Here is a 15934-nt window from a genome sequence, read left to right as displayed (position 1 = left end):
ATAAGCTGTAAGAATGAGTTGGCAATTAACAGCTGGAGTTAATTTATTGCTGGTGTAAGCAGAAGTGACTCCTAAATCACACAGAGTGTCTCCCGTTTACATCTGTGATGAATTTGGCCCACCAAGTGAGCATGAGTAACTTCTGGGCTCTCTGTGATCTCATCCATTCGCGGCAGCAAGATGGCTATTATGCAGCATGTATCCGATCTGCTTTCATGGCTGTTGCATGGCAATTAGAGTCATTTCATGTAAGAGGCTTCCTCAGAGATGGTGTCAAGGCACGGGCTGGATGAAATGGATGCAATCTTTGCTGGATATGGAACTAATATTAAGCATGATGATAAAACCCAAGGCTTCACTGGGTTTTTTTAATTGCTCTTGATGCCCTAAGAAATATTTTTTCTCCCTGGTTAGAACCACAATAATATTTCATTCCCACTGCTTACCCTAAAAAATGGATTTCCTTTCCCTTCTCAGTTGGTGATTTGTTTTGCATTAATGCTTTTCATAACTCATACGTTTCGCCATTAAAAATTAATGCTTGGTGCTGACATAAACAAATGAAATTTGTATTATTAATGTTTTACATAGGTAAGACTTTGTAATAACAGATTCATCATAACAGACTGTTTTAATTAAAAGACTTGCTCATTCCCTAAACTGATTTCAGACATAATTTTGGGCATTGGGAAGAAAGTCTTGTACAACTGCCTGGAGAGGAGTGATCAATAAGACTTCACAAGCCATTTTTGTAAGTTTGCACCTGAGTTCAGACAAGGGATCTGTTGACTAGTCTATATTCGATGAGAATAGCAAGTGGCAAAGGCACTGGTGGTGGCTTTTGCCTTGATGCAGCTTCAGGCCTCTGCACCCATTAAAGTTTCTACCTGAGGTCCAGCTAGACATCGGACGTTGTTTTGCTGCATGGGACTATACCGAAGGTCAATAAAACACCTAAGTGCTGGGACTGCGCCAAGGCTTTGGCTTCAGGTCTTTGGACTGTTTTCCATTTGGCTGGAAAACCATGTGCCTCTCAGGATAAATCTCACCCGAAAAGTTTGCAGGATGTCATTGGGAGTACAGATCTAACTTTGTAGAGATGAGGGTGACCTGGTTATCAATCACTGCTCTTAGGGTATAGTACAAAGCTTCTGGTACATCCACAGTTGAGTTAAAGACATGCTCTCCACTACTTCACTACAAAATTGGACATTAGGAAATAGAGAAGCAACAAGTTCCGTTATAACCTGCCTCGATTTAGTTTCCTCTAAAAGAATAGTGCATACATGAAGTACATATTAATTATAATGTCAAGCAATCTTTTATTTGAAAATTTCTCATTAAAAATTTTCTTCTGGTTCTGAGAGTAATAGTGTTGACTGTTCAAGACAAGAAAACCTCGCTACTGAGCTACGAGGCTGCAGGTGATCTCTCCATAATATGGCTGTATGATGTATTCCTAGGCAAATGAAGCTCTGGTTGAGAATAACTCAGTGTAAACTCCATTACAAAGCAGCGGTAATTATTCCACAAGACAGTGCTACAGTCCTACAAAATTCACAAAAAGAAATTCAAACAGGTTAAAGCATGGAGATGGACAAGTGCGAAAGAGAATGGAAATAGGAGCGCACTTTATAGCAGAACTGGGAGCAGTGGTACAAAGCGTGCTAATGACAGGGAACAGGGTGATGGGAAAACATCAAGGGGGGGAATTTCTAAAGCCCAATGCATTTGCCTTACTCTTCCCCTGTTGAAATCGATGGAAATGTGCAGTTCAGGCTTTCTATACTAGTGAGTTCAAGGGGAGCCAAATTAAGCCAGGGCGCTTTTAAGTCACCCACCCTCCATATCTGTAAAGAACAATTGGAAGAATGAAGAGCTAAGAATTGAAACCATTGTAAAAAGCTGGCCCTAGAAAATGGTTCTGGGAAGCCAGGAGTGCTAAAAAGAAAAAAAGAAAGATGATAAGAAGAGACTATCTGTATTGGACATCAGGAGCTTATAAAAGGCTGCGGGATGTAAAATGGCATCACTTTGGAAAGGACACGAAAATGAAGAAGTGAAGAGCAGGGCTATATGACATGCTCATTAAAGGGCAAGATGACTTAGGCTGTTTGGTTACCTAGAAGCAGTTGATAAAACTCCCCTCTCCACCTACTATGGTGCACACGGTGACCAGTGCAGCCCCCCCCACACCAGTGGAGATGGATCCATGGTATTGCAGAATGGAAAAGGAGGTTTGTGTGTGTCTAACATGGGGTGGGAATACAGATGTGTAGAGACCAGAGGTATGTATCTACCTCTGGGTCTGACGCTTGTTGTTGGCATCAAGGAGTTTAAGTGTAGTCCTTTGATTTATGTGTGCTGTAGAGATTTTTACGTTGCAAGGGGCTTTCCAGTAGAAACGTTAAATGTACTTTTTGCACCTTTTACAAGCGTGTGTTGCAGCTCTGCAGCTGCGTGTCTAGCATGAGCTTGCAGCCATTTCTGCAGTCTTTGTGCTGCTGAACCTATTTAATTAGACAGAACTGAATTGACTCTACTAAGCAGTTATTGTTGAGACTGCTTTCTGTGCACGGATACATTGTTTGGGAACCCACAGGAGTGCTATGCTGGACATGGGAACATTGTGCCTTCAGTCGAACCCCAGCCAGCTCCACAAAGCAGTGGCAAAGTAAGACAGAGATTTCAGGCACTATTCTTAACTCAAAAGTTAAAAAAAGAGGCATATTTGCTCAGCCCAGTGATCACGTGGAAGGGAATATGGTGCACTCTGCCTGAGGTGGATAAGAAAAGCTGGTATTGCCTGGCATGGTTTCTCCTAGGTTTCAGGAGCCTGAAAACAAGCTCTCCAAAGGCCATTGCAGTGGGAGGGGACACGCTGCCCCCCGTGAGGAACCCCGGCTGCCCCCGCTAAGGAAGAGCTGCTGGACGGGAGTGGGAGTGGAACGGCATGCTGTGCAGCAGCCGCAGCTTCATTTATTTGATAGGGCTGTGCCAAGGCAGAGCGAATGTTCATTTTCCTAACTTTGCATCAATAATTAATCAAAACTGGTTTTACATAAGCCTGAACATAAAATTATTAGCTCCTGGAGGTTCTGCCAGCAGTTACAAGCAAGACCTCTGTCAGCAGCTTTCAGAATTGATGTGCTTTAAAAGGAGAAGAACATTGATAAATACTCATTTCTTTCCCCACTGTTGCTCACTCAATCAGGTCTTACCTTTCATTCTCTTTTCCTCTTGTGTTTGGAGGGGAAAAAAAAAGAAGGAAGGACGCAGGATTTTACTTAGAACAGAGAGGTGAAGAAGGAAACTTTCTCTCTTGATGAACATGAGAAAACTGGTTTGCAGAATAATACAATAAACTGAGTCCTTCCTCAAATCTGGGTGTGTTCCTGGAATTTCAATTAAATTGTAAGATCTCTGGGGCACAGTCTAGCCTTTCTATTCTCTTTCCTTAAGATGTTTAATGTGACAGGGTGTTGATCCTTGGTTATTTCTCTGAGGTGTTTTTGTGGTAAAAATAAAACAATAAAGAGAGCATTATATCTGGACTTGGCTAGTCTGATGACTGTTACAGTGTAAGCTGAAATGGAGGGCTCAGGGAACGAAAGGACAAACTTCTAGTCCTCAGGAGAAGCATTCATTGCTTAGTCTGGTGGCTTTTATGGTCTTCATTAAACTTGAGGTCTATCCCTCTGCTCTGGATCTGCAATGGGCAGTTCAGAGCAGAAGTTTAACACTGCGTGCAATCCATTATTGTCAGAAAGATATTATCTTTCTCTCTTGTTCCTCCACTTGCCATGGATGGTCTCACCCTCCCTAGATTAAGTCCAGCTTTGTGGAGACCTCTGAGACTTGCCTTCTCTCCCTGCATGGGACTGTGAACATTTGAACCTTGTCAAACATTTTAACCTCTGAACACCTCTACTCCCCTGTGGAGAAAGTCTGGTTTTTTTAAAGAGTTTTCCAGAAAGTTTTGATGATACAAGAACAGATACTTAAGAGATGAAATTCAGCATCACTCTCTTGACTTCAGGGAAGGGATAGCAGTTTGCACCATATTTATTGGCCTGACCATCTCAGAGTCTGTACAGCATCCAGCCTTTTTTGTGGCCATGTCCCAGGTCGTAGAGAATTTGGATCACCTCACAGCTTTTGCAAGTCAGCTGCTGAACACATTGTGTTCATAAAAAACCAAATTCCTTTCTTTTATTATTTCTGAATGCAGTAATGCATGGATGTAGGGTGCAATTGTCAAAATATACCTGAAGAGTTTAGAGGTTAATCTTCCATTGAAGTGAATAGTAATAAGGCAACCAAGTCCTTTAAAATATTTCTTCCCACTGGTTTATTCTTCAGTATTCACTCCACAGGATGATAAAGATTTTAGACTTTGGACTGTTAGAAAACTGTCTTTTCACTGTTTGTACTGTGCAGTCAGTCAGCTAAGGCAGTACCTGATTCTTCTTGCTCACAGTGAAACAATGGGAGATGTGAATAATGAATAAAAATATGAATTTTCAGAATTTCAAAAGCAGAAGAAAAGAAACTCTGGAGGTTTGCAGGATCCACCTCAAACAGCTGGTGTTTGTATAGGGACCTGAAAAAAGGATGAAACCCAGCCTTGCAAAACACAGCAAACAAACCCAGGTTCCATTAAATGTGAAAATGTGCATGGGAAAAGGAACAATGCTGCTGAGATATGCATACTATTTCTCCTCGATTGCCGATCTGTTTCCTCACAGTCTTCCTGACAGAACTGCATGCTATTTTTCCTTTTAATTTCCTGGATGTAGTTATTAACTGGAGTAAAAATAAATAAATAACCATGATGACAACGTGTAATTTCTTGCAATGAAAACTTCAGATACTAGTTACTTCGCAAGATTAATCTGAATGTTTGCAAGTCTCTTTCTTCAGCTAGATGGGAATCAGGACCTATCACCAGGGTCCCTTCCATTTTCCTGCTTTTTGCTCTTTTAATGACCACGTTCCTATATTTTTCCTTGCCTGTAATAGAAAACTTTCTTTCTGATAAATCTCTTTTGTTCCTCCTGAGAGTCTCCAGCAGTCTGTCAGGAGCCCAGCAAGGAATAGCTCATTTCTGTCAAGAGCTCCATATTAAGCATTAAATGTCTTCTAAAAAGCTGTCCTCATGACAGCAAAGCACAGGGTCACACTTGTTTGAACAACAATTTACTGCCTTTCATGGCAGAGTGAAAAGAACTGCTTGGAACTTGGAGCTTGGAGAGGGAAAAAAAGCCTAGTGACCCATTTGCCTTGAGATGCTGGCACGATACGGTAGGGTATTGTGGAAATGAGAATGCATTATGGGGTAGTTGAAGGGAAATGAGATGCCTTCGTAACCTGAGCAGCACCATCACTCAGAGCCGAATGGTTCCTGCCGCTCCTGAAATGCGTGTCACTCACTCGCACAGAATGGCATGGCAAAGAGCGAATGACTTGGGATGGCATCAGTCTTCCTCCCTTTCTATCTCTGCTGCACACGTAAACTGGTGCCTATCTGATAGTCCAAACTATCAGTTAATGAACCTCTAAGATACCTAAAGATACCACAGATAACTAAAGCAGACTAAGAAAGACCTCTCTATTTGGAGGTTTCATTTGTACGCTGAGCCAGTGGAAGATGGACCCCAGCTGGTGTTGGGTTAGCTTTAAGCATCATTCCCAGCCTTTTCTCCATCTTCTGTTCCAACAGCTTTACAAAGCTGACACCAAAGATGCTGAAGATGATGGCCACAGGATGGCATTTTCTTTCTGTTCACTGTGTTTTTGTCACTATTACTAAAACCAGCCTGGCTTCAGGCAGCATTTAGCATCTTAACTAAAAGATCATCCATCTTTTCTGTATTACTGATGGGTGACACCTGTGCATGATATAAACAAAATGTTACAGAGCTGTCAAGTACTTCAATGTTACTGGTGAGGTTTTGGGGACTGTGAGTAGGTTCATGGACCTCTTTCTACCTCACTAATCTTCTTGCCAAAGCTGATCTGATCTGACCTGCTGACATGCCTGCAGATCATTTCACCCCATAGGTGCACGGTACAGCAGCCTTGCTTTCCTTCAGTGCTTTGTTAGGATAAGTGATACCACTAAACGGAGAAGTAGGCTGTGCTCCGACCTCTTGTCCCTTGCCTATGTAGAGAGGTAAGGTTTGGTAGAGAGAGAGCAGCACCCTTCCCTGACTGGAGTAGAGTAACTGGGGATGACATGATGCTGAGTAGTGCACAAGGAGGTTGATGACCCAGCAAAAGTTTTAGTTTCACAAAAACCCTAGTCCTAGCCCTCCCCTAGTATTTCTGATATCATTCAGACTTGTGAAATTTGCCCATCACTCTTCTGCATTTCATATCATGTTTTCTGCACAGCTGGCAGGATGGGTATTATCTTCCTCATGAGTATGACCATTGTGCCCATTCATTTATGGAGAAGATCCTGGGCAATTACCTTACTCTTGCTAATAGCAACTATAATAAAAATAGAACTAAAATAAAAAGAACCATAGTGCCAAATCACACAAGAGAGACCTCACTGCACTGGGAATTGTTGTAAGGCAATGCATTCCCTATCTGTTCCTGAGTGATGGATAACACCAGCCCACCAGAGAGCAAGGTTATCACTGCTGCCCTTCCTATGTCCTCTGTGATGACGGGAAAGAGTAAGTGGGTATTTGCTGCTGGAAGTATCTGCAGGCTCCAAAGTCTAGAAGTGTTTTCAGTACTGGGAGGATGAGGCAGAGGATGTATCTCTTTCTCACGTCTTCCCCCTTTATCTATGTTTCCCGCCATCGGTATCTCAGATTCTGCAAATGCATCAGAAAAGAAAAATCAATGTAAACTAGACAAGAGACTTTCCAGGCTGTAAAGCAGAGATGGCATTAGGTGTCCATTAATCCCATGGCTGTAGTAAGTCCCTGAAGCGATGGAAATGGAAGGAGGGAGAAGGGAGGAGGGGGGGGAATGCTAGTGGACAGAGAACCAGCAAATCCTGTCTTATGATTGTGGTTGTTTTCCTTTATTTTTGTTTCTTTCTATTTTTTTTTCTTTTCTTCCCAATTTAAAGAGCTCTCATAAAATGAGCTGATGCAATATGCTATTTTTTTCTGCCTCTGTGCTAGATTCAGAATGCGTGCAATGGTTTCTAATGTCAGCAGGTCCAAATAAGATCATTTGCATTAAAAGAAAGCAAAGCTTGCAGCTATCCACTTAAAAAAAAAAAAAAAATAGCTTTTAAAGTAATCAATGACCGCTCAGGTTGATGCCTATATAGAAAGACTAAACTAAAACTTCTGCTTCTAATCACAAAAACTCTAAATTAACTATGGGTTGGCTGTATCAGGGCTTAGTGCAGCTCTTTCTATGAGGCATTATGTTTGCTCCACGGCTCTGGAGGATGGAATCAGTGGCATGCAGCATGACATGTTCTTTGGAGAGGCTGTCTCTACCTCCAAGGCACAGGATGCAACAGGGCATGGCCCTGGAAACCAGACATGAAGACAACTCTTTCCAGGGATCTAACCTATAATGATATTTTCCCTTCATTATCAGCATAACTAAGACACACCTTGGTACTTTCTAGTGCTTAATATCTCCGTTCTTTCAGTAATGCAGTGATAGGCATTTCCAAGGTGGTAAAATGGATTAATAGATGCTATCAGATCAAAGTGAAATCAGAGAAGGAGAAGATTCCTGCTATGAAGCCATTTCCAGGATGAAGTTTCTCCTCACAGTATAGTAGCCTTGAAGTTCTCATAAACACCCCTGGGACCTCTACCAGCTCTGCTCTTGCTGACCTGAGTCATGACAAAATGGCACGGTGCATGCGTGTAGTAGAAATAACATCACCGTGGCAGAGTGCCGCCTTGTGCATTTATTACACACGCTTCCCTAACATCATTTTCAGGGCAGTGATATTGTCCTGTGGCAATTTAATAAAACAGCAATAAAATCTCTGCATTGAGGAAGGATATATTTATGGTGAGGTATTCTGTGGCGACTTTTCCTTTCAGAAGGGGACACCTGCAGGCAAGCAGCTTCCCTAGCTTGCGTGTCCTTGAGAAAACAGACTGTACAAAGGCTGGTACTTAGCTATGGTGGCAGAGCAACTGCAACTGTACAAGAGTGGCTGTGGTCAAGCAACTGCTAATGATTTCTAGGACTAGCATGGAAAATAGAAATGTGCTGTTTTCTCAACTGTTCCACCATTCAGAAGTGCCATGTGAGAACAACCAACTCTGTGTTCTATGATGAGTCCAGATGTATTTGTCCATGCAGGAATTTGTCACTAAATCTCCACTAGTGGAGATTTCAAGGTGGTCCTTGAAATGATCATAACCCCTCCTTCCTCTCAAAGTATAGCATTCAGTGTGGTGAAATTAGGGCAATAGATGAACCTGTATTAGGTTAAAAGTGGTAGTTTCTGGGACTGCAGTATCGAGGAAGAAGCATGGATTTCCTTTCTTCCTTCTCAATAAGGTTATGGGACACTCAGGAAACAAATGTTTGAGGAGCACTGTTTTAGGGGATCTGCTGCTCCACGCACTGGGTTACACTGCTGGGGGAGAGCACCATATAGATCCCAGAGCATGTCCTGGGGCTAAGGGGAACAAAATGTTCATATGCTTAGGAAAGATCTGTATCTCCATTAGGCCTTACCACCTCCATCCCCTTCCTGAATGCCCCACTGTACCCTTGATTTAGCTTTTTGAAAATAAAAAAGTCTATGTGTTCAATGTGCTACACTACCTGGGAGACCATAAATGGCTTTAGTAAGAATCACATGTGGCCAAGAGCAAAATTTCAGGTTCCCTCTCTGATTCTCCTTCCCTATACTTGTGAACAGGTACAGACCATAGAGGGTCTTCTGGGAGCTGAGACCCAAATCCAGTAGCTCTCACAGTGAACAGGGAGAAGAAGTCAGTCCCATCTGTCTCAGGGTAACCAGGTCCTTTGGAAAACCTCTCCTGAAAATTCTGACAATAATCCTTATTCTAAGATTAATTTTCCTTACATATTAAACTTGATAATGACTCCTGATGCAGCCCTGCAACTTGGCTTTCCTATGCCCATTTTTTTTCCCAGAAAATAATTATTCTTGTGCGTAATTCTGTGAAATTCTGCAAGAATCTGCACACATCAACCCCCCACCCCCAAGGGGAAACCCATCAAGCTTGCGGTTTTTGGTACTTGTCCATTTTGATATGCTCCAGCCACATCTCAGTTTATAATTTCTAATAATTTCCAGTGTTAGTGAGGCTGAAAAAGCCATTGAGTGTTTTCAGGACTGAAATTGAGCCATCAATTATGAAAATGTTTCTTCTGCTCAGTTTCCCACTGAGCCATTATCTAGTAAAAATCACCAGGAAAACACCTCATTCACCAGAGGAGGAAACAGTTAACAAACAAGAGCTGCTACTGGCCTGCCCTGAAAATAGTGCTGGGCTGGATACAGACACCCACAAATTCAGAGTGTTCACCATCCCCAACAGCATGCAAAGAAAATTGCAGACTCAGACTCAGTTGGCATAATTCTCTATGTGAACTTGTCCCCTTTTCTTGAAATACTAGAATTACTTTACTATACAAAAGCTCTTTGCAATAAATGGCACTTTTTTTTCCCATGAATCTCCCCTATCATTCCCCCTCTGCCCAGTGCACATTGGAGGGAAAAGCTTATTTGTATGTAAGGCTCAGTCATTAGGTTCCTCTTATTATAGGCCAAGAAAAAGTAACTATTGAGAAAAAGAAGAGAAGGGGGAAGCGGGGTGGGGGGGCAGAAAAAGTGCAGACACAGTAAATTACTGTGTGAATTAAATCTCCAGCTGACTGGAAAAGGGGCTGTTTGAAAACTCCTTTTGATTTTTTGCAGCGTAAGGTGGGGAGGCTGCCATTCTTCTATTTTATGTTTGCTGATCCTTTGTTGTTCCTTTATGATCTTTTTCACCCTACGATGTGTGATTTAGAGTCATTTCAGGAATACAGAGAACTGCAAAGTGGGCATGCTTGGGAGGGAACAGAAATGACCAAGGTTCAAGGTTGAAGCCAAAGTATGTATATGAGCTTCCTTACTGCGTATGTAAAGACTCACCCCCAATCCGAGTCAGTACATGCAAACAATTAGGTCTGGTTTATTGAATATTTTCCTGTTACAGTGGTATTGAAAGCAGTAGGTTGTTTAGAATCACAAATTCACTGGAGATGGATATGGATTTTTGACCAGGCTGACACAGCCAGCCAGCAGCAAGACAGAGAAATAAATCCAGTCATCCCATTTTTCAGTTTTCTGTTTTAATTTTAAAATGAAGAAAAAGAATTGGGTTGAAAGAGGTCAGTTTTCAGATGGACAGCTCTTCTCTACCTCACTGTAATATTACTTAAGAAGAAAGTTAATGGGGAAGAAGGGAAAAAAAAAGGCAAAATAAATAGAGACAGACAAACAAGATGCAGGGACTGCTGATGCCACTGCAGATAACTGTTATAAAATGAAGCTACTGGAAATAACAGTTATTGAAAATGAGCAAAATGAGAATTATAAGGAATACTGTTATCCTACAATGTTACCTTGGAAATCTGGTACCGTAAAGTGATTTTACTGACTTATATCCTGTGCCTTGCCTGCCTTCCCCTACCATTGCCCCTGGAGCCATACTGGGGGAGAGGCTGAGCTCACTGAGGCTGGAGGGATTACGGTGGGATTCAGAGCTCTCTTGATGTCTCTGCTCCTCTCCCCTTCCCATAGAGAAGCTGTATATCTACTGCCTAAGTAAAAACTGGGAGGTTTCAAGCTAATTGTGGGAGAGGAGATACCCAATTGTCTCCTCAGGCATCTGGTCTACTCTGTCTGTGATAAATAATATGGACTTTGTGGGTGTTTGTCAGTAGGACTTTATTATAAAGTGACTCTAGATGATACTGTAGCTCCCCTAACATAAGCCATTCACCCTTCTATCGTGCGGAGACAAGTAGCTAAATTCAGAGCTGGTGTGAAACACAACTGATGTTAGCGGCATTGCAGCCACTTACCTGTAGCTCTGGATTTGGTCCAGGGCTCCAGTCTACAAAGCTGTCCCTCCATAATGGCTCTTTATCCACCACAAATTCCTGCCTGAGCTCATCGCACACTCTCGGGGCAAGCTCTCCACTCTCTACAGAGGGATTTCTGCCATCCCTGTGCTGCTGCCAGTCCAGGTCACCACTGGCTGATGTTGGCTGCCTGTGATGCACTGTTTGGCATTCACCAAATCTTTAAATCTCTTTTCTTTTGCAGAGAGAAAATGCCAATTACCAGAGACTCTCACGTGAATCCTGCTGATGACAGGAATCACTTACTGTTTGTCACTCTTTTGCCTATATCTGATGGTTTATTGGAAAAGGGCTCAGTTTATGTATGCACCAAGATACTATTTCATTGGTATTCCTTTTGTGGATGCTCTTCTTCTCCCATCTTAATAATCATCTCCTCTTCTTATCTAAAAGGGCTTTATATGGGAAGAATGGGGGGCAGTGAGGGGTGAGGGACAGCAATGTAGGAAACACAAGGTTATTGGAGCTCCTTTCTGCAAAGATGTGCATGGCGTTAGCAGAACAATACTCATCGAATAATTTATTCATTGGATGCTGTGATATTTCAGCCCTTATTTATACCAGGTGAATAACTTGCAAACTCCTTGTGCGCCTGGCTATTTTAATGTTTTGTGAAATTTTCTAAACAAAATAATGGTGGAAAAAGGATGTAATTTTAGGCATTAGTAAAATTTTATGTAAGAAGCCCCAAATGCACTGTGTCACATTTTCTGCTTTAATTTTCTTTATTGGTGCTATCCAATACCCAGCAAACTCTGATACCGGGATCCGGGGGTGTCTGGTGCTCTCCAAACATAAAGTGAGATATTCTTCCTTCTTTGAAGGCCTTGACATTTTAGACATAAAATTTCAAAGGACCAGACATCCACATGCTACAGAGCGCCGTTCTTAACCTCCTTAGCACGCTTTGAAAACCCTGAACAGAAAAGACAAAATATGGGAGGCAAAAGAAAAACACAGAGAAGGGAAAGGACTTGTTTTGGGTCAGGATAAACACTCTAGGTATCACAGCCTCTTGGGGGAGGTATCCACCGCCTTATTTCAAGTGCTTTGAATGGGCATCCCTTTCCTACTAGGTCAGTTTGGTTCTGACATTGGGTCTGTGACCACCACCTTGCTCCCTTCACCTCTCTCAAGTCACTGTCTGACGCTGCCCCGCTTCCGTGGCTGTCCTCGCCTCACCCCCCGCCCTCGGCAGCACGGCGCGCCGGCTCACGCTGATCCACATGGGCTCACATTAAATTATTTAAAATTACAGCTGTGTGGCATAATCCTGCATTTATGTCACCTTTGAATCTATCTCAACAGCTAATGCCAGCTAGCGCTGTGGTACCTTTCACACAATCCCATTCTAATGAACAGAATTTAAGAAGAGGAAGATTGAATTAGAAGTCAAAATAATTACTTCTCGGGGCACTTTTGCTGCACAGTGGAGAAGAAATCTGTAACCACAGCCTGGATGCACTGGGATATTCAGCAACTCCCCCTTTCTCACCTATGCACAATACAGTCTTTTTTGTGCTAGTTCTACTCCTGTTCATTAATTGTTCATTAAGCTGAGTCAAAACTCCAAGAAAGGTTTGTGCTAATTTACCCTACAGTAAGGAAAAAACAAACAAAAAACACATTAAGGGGATCATCCAAGCTGCACATGCGAAGGCGGCAGACAAATGGGCCTCTCCTGCAAGAGCTGGGAAGAAGGGAGGCAAGCTTCAGCCTGCAAAGCCCCGGCAGCGCGTTGCTGAAGCCTCCCCGGGAAGCGCAGATGCAGGGACCCGGGCTGCAGTCCTCAGCTGCAGGATTGCCGTCATGGAAGAGAAACCTGAAATATCACCAGCTCAAAAGAAAACACACGTGGCGGATGTCATTTAAGTGTAATCATGCAGCGAAGAGTCTCCATTCATACACCAGACAGCAGCCTAAGAGTCAGCAGTTATGAGCGTGCTGAACCACATGGAGCGGTGCAAAATGTCTCCAGTTATGACTGCTCTTATGGTACCATCAGGTGCTTCCCAGATATTAAAAGACATCTGGGATTTGCTGTCTGGAGCTCACAGGCAAAACAGACAAAGAAGGAAGGCAACATTAAAGGCAGGTAGTAAGACATATTCCCAACTAATCACACAGATCTGCAGAAGACACCATGAATATTCATGCTCTTTTTATTCCTGATGGTCCTCACCTGCAGTTTTTACCTTAAGCTCTGCTATTTCTAGATATCATGTTTCTTGGCGATTCCTCTCAATAAACAGCTTTCATTCAAATCCAGTCTGTATTCAAATCCAACAGAATAAAGTATAATTGCTGCACTTCAGATGATCTGAGAAATCCTGATTCGCTCTTTCCTTACAATTTCAGACACATATGAGCTGGTGCATTGTTTGGCTGACTTCCTGCAAAGTTATGGCAGCAAGTTGTCCACCACACTCCTCCTCACACATGACAGTTTAATCTGAATCCTGCCCAGACAACAGAAGTCTGATTCTGAAATATTAACGACAAACAACTGCAGGACCTGCATCTTTTTTCTGGAATGAAGCAGGATCACCTTTCTTGGAACATGAGTCTGTGCAGATTGCCTTTGCAAGCAATGGAGAAGCGTGCACTGGCATGCTGTCAATCTCATAAACAAAGGTGTTGTCAGGAAGCCTTATTTAGAAGTATTTCAAATTAACCTTGACAGAAGAATTAATAAATAATAAGAGCTGAATGATTTATAAAGAAATCAATTACACTATAAATTTTAAAACAGCATGGTCTCAACTATTGCAGGGTGAGCAATACAGAGAAACTTCAGGTGGGCTAAAACTTCTCTGGAGGGTTTCTGATGTCCCCTCAGGGTCCCCATGGCTTCTGAAAGTAAGATGAAGGGAGTCACAGGCTGAGAGGGGTGTTAGAAAAAGACAAACTTGTGTGCCACAGAAGACAATCTCCTTGATGCTTTGAATATTGCTTCTCTAGATGGGATCCCAATAGCAACAGTCCAATCATAAGTAATGTTATTTCAAAGTTTCAAGAATTTAAGAAGAACAGTCGATATCAGAGCTTCTAAGGCTTGGGTCCAGGACACCCGAAATATTGGGGGAAGAGGCAAAGAAGGCTAGAAGAGAAATCAAAGTGAGGTATGTCTTGCCTAACTCTGGCTGTCTGCTCTGAGTTAGTCTTCTTGGCTCTGTCTCTAGCTGCTGGAGAGAGGAAGGTCCAGAGGCCAAGCCATCTCGTGTGTCACAAATCCCCATTTCAGGATGGAGCTAAAGCTGTGGCAAGCCTGGTAGAGCTTCCAGGAAATGTCTTGTTAGTGCCTGCTGCCAGGTTTTGGCACTTCAGCTCCTGAGCTGCTGGAGACTTGGGCATCCGATAAAGGCAAGCCAAGCAAGCCCGTCGCCCTTGGATCCTATTTCAAAGTCTGCTTGTCCTGGGGAGGTGACCACATCAGAAGTTGCATTTTCGTGGAGAATTTCAGCACGTTGATTTTCACTCCAGAGAGAAAACTCCACCGACACTGACCAATTGACAGTATCAGCAGAAATGGAGCCACCTCTCTCTGCCCAGATCTAAAACCTGTGAGCAGTTTTCAACCACTGAAAGGCTGGCCTAAGCTTATCTGGGCGATTGATCAAATAGATATGAGTATTGGTGCCAGTTAGCTCATGTACATTAGTATCTGAAGAACACAACCCCCCCCAAAAGGCAGGGGAGAAAAGTTGTTCAGATGCTGGGGTGGTGGACGACCTTATCAGAACTCCATAGTTAGATGGAAATGGGTTTAAAAATTCAAATGACTGTTCACATAAAATGGCTTGCAGGATTCACCCAACTGTAATAGCAATTCTCTGCAAATGATTATGCAATTACCTCCAGGAGGTCAAAAAGTAATTACCACGTAACCTGCTCTCTTCTGCTGGTTGCCTCTAATAAATAATAGATGCAAGCTCTAGTCTGGTTTCGAAGAGAATTTGCCATTTCTTTACCCTGTAATTACATTAGATTATTTACTCAGCATGGTCAGCTGTGACCATGTAGGTCTGCTAACATGATATAGGACAAATGGATGGGAATGATTTATGTTCTAAATATCCTTCAGGACCTAGGATCAAAAGGAGCTTTGGTTTCTCAGGCACCTAGGATGTACCCTTTCACTGGCCGCATCTGCACTCGTGGGTGCTGAGCACTCCCATGTGTCAGCATCCTCCTAAAGTCTGCTGAACTCTGTGCAAAACCATATGTTAAATTTATGGGGCTTCAGCCAAAGCCCCTAGCAGCCAAGCTGTTCAGTAGGGGTTACTAGGGGATCACTGGAGGACATTTTACTTCACACACTGTAGTGTTGTCAGTACATTGGGCCTCAATAAAGAGATACCATTTTCTTTAGCCTCAGGCTTATGAAGCCTGGAAGACCTGAGTCTCATGTGTTTTCCCATGGGCAAGTAAGCAGGCTATCATCATTTTCATCTTTGTCAGAAATAGGTTTTTTTGTTGGCTGAATTTCACACTGAGGCAATTTCTTCCTGAGGACCTGGAACGCTGGCATTTGCTTTGTTTCTCTGACTCTCACCTTGGAAGATGCAAACCTCAGAATACATTTCCTTTTTCTGGCAGTCTGCGAAACCAGCTGCTTTGATGTTGCTGAAAGAAAAGACACTGGGGAGCAGGGAGAGATGTGGGGGCACAGTGTGCTTAGAGCCCAACAGAAGCAGAACAAGATGCACAGTTTCTTCCTGGAAAAGTTGACAAGAAAAATAGAACAAACTAGGTAACGTGTGGGAGAAAGGCCATATTGTTGTTTTTGTTTTATGCATGGCAAGTGAGGGGCAGCAAGACTGAG

The sequence above is a fragment of the Phaethon aethereus genome, assembly GCF_964289735.1.
Source record: "Phaethon aethereus genome assembly, chromosome: 20".
NCBI classification, from domain to species: Eukaryota; Metazoa; Chordata; class Aves; order Phaethontiformes; family Phaethontidae; genus Phaethon; species Phaethon aethereus.
This window is presented reverse-complemented; position numbering follows the sequence as displayed.